Source organism: Nematolebias whitei, chromosome 3, assembly GCF_014905685.2.
Source record: "Nematolebias whitei isolate Nwh7 chromosome 3, NemWhi1, whole genome shotgun sequence".
NCBI classification, from domain to species: domain Eukaryota; kingdom Metazoa; phylum Chordata; class Actinopteri; order Cyprinodontiformes; family Rivulidae; genus Nematolebias; species Nematolebias whitei.
This window is the reverse complement of record NC_056500.1, coordinates 1,604,664-1,606,281: the sequence shown is the minus strand read 5'-3', so window position 1 is coordinate 1,606,281 and position 1,618 is coordinate 1,604,664.

The following is a 1,618-nucleotide window of genomic DNA, read 5'->3' as shown; positions in this document are numbered from 1 at the left end:
CTGAAACATCTGGGTCCCTGAAACATCTGGGTCCCTGAAACATCTGGATCCCTGAAACATCTGGGTCCCTGAAACATCTGGGTCCCTGAAACATATGGGTCCCTGAAACATCTGGGTCCCTGAAACATCTGGGTCCCTGAAACATCTGAGTCCCTGAAACATCTGGGTCCCTGAAACATCTGGATCCCTGAAACAGCTGGGTCCCTGAAACATCTGGGTCCCTGCAACATCTGGATCCCTCAGTGAATTTTCTGATCCAAAGCAAAGCGCTCATTTGCAAAGCAAATCATTAACGATGCAAACTGCACAAACCAAACGCAGGGGTGTGAGAGAGGCGCTCCTCAGCCTCATCTTTTCTTGGAAGCAGAACGTTTTGGGAAAACGTGAGCTCCCGGTGTCAAGGTCTTCTCACCCCTCCCTCGGTGCTGACCGACGTGACTTCCCAGAGACAAAGAGTCCAGTTACAGTCACACCGGGTCAAATTTAATATGCATACATGCACCAGAACCGCAGGCTTTCTGTATCCATGAGCTTCTGGTGTTGGTCTGCTGAACATCTGACCCCCATGGTGATAAAGTTTTAAGGGTTCCGTGGTTGTGACATTTCTTGTTGGTGATTTGGGATTTTCTACAACTAATGTTTCCTCTTTGCATTAAAAAATCAGTTTTAACAGCTCTGATCAAACTGATGAGCAACAGAAAAGTCCATGAACCTCTGGTGAGGAAACCAATCCTTCATGTGAGTTTGCTCACTGTGGAAGAAGAGAACGTCTGAAAGAAGATCCAAGCAGTCCTGCTCAGATGAAAGAAAACTGGTCAGGAGGTTCAGGAATAACCTCCAATGGTCCTGATGCTGCTCAGTAATCCAGGAAGAAAACTCCAACAAGGTTAAGTCAGGTCCTCTGGACGGATTCTTCATGTTGAACAAAAACAAAGATGAATCCATCCAGAGGACCTGAGGACCTTGCTGGGATAAGCTTCAAGGCTCAGACGTGCCATGAAACCACTGGAACCCCAGCATCTCTGTCCACAGTGATATCAGTTTACCCTGAACCGAGAGAGCGTCGACCAGGAAAGAAGCTCCTGCTCCTTCTCGGCCAAAATCTACAAACTTAAAACGACAAGCTGTCAAACATGGTGGCGGTAGCATCATGCCATGGTACTGGTGCAGTGCACAAAGTGGATAGAACAATAAAAAATAAGGTCTACCTTCAAATTCTTCAACTTCCCCTCAAATCAGCAGCTAGATTATTGAAAGTTGGATGTTCCAACAGAACAAAAGTCCTACGGTCTAAGCGGGTTTCTGATTGGACAAATCCCATAAACCCCAACATCAGTCTCTTAGAAACTCATGGACTTTACTTAACCGTTGCATCAATGACGGGAAAGTGAACAAAGGAACTCTACCAAACGTGCCCAGAGGAACGTTCAAACCTCCATCCAGAGACTTGTTGATGGACACCAGCCTGTGGTCCAAGTGCGACGACCCGGTGACGTTAAAACACACAACTGTGTGCACCTGCAGTCACTGAACTAGACTAAAGGACCTTCTCCTGCTCCGCTCCTGTTTCCTGGAACATCTTGTAAAAACATCTGAAGCTCTCGACCTTTGACCTCTC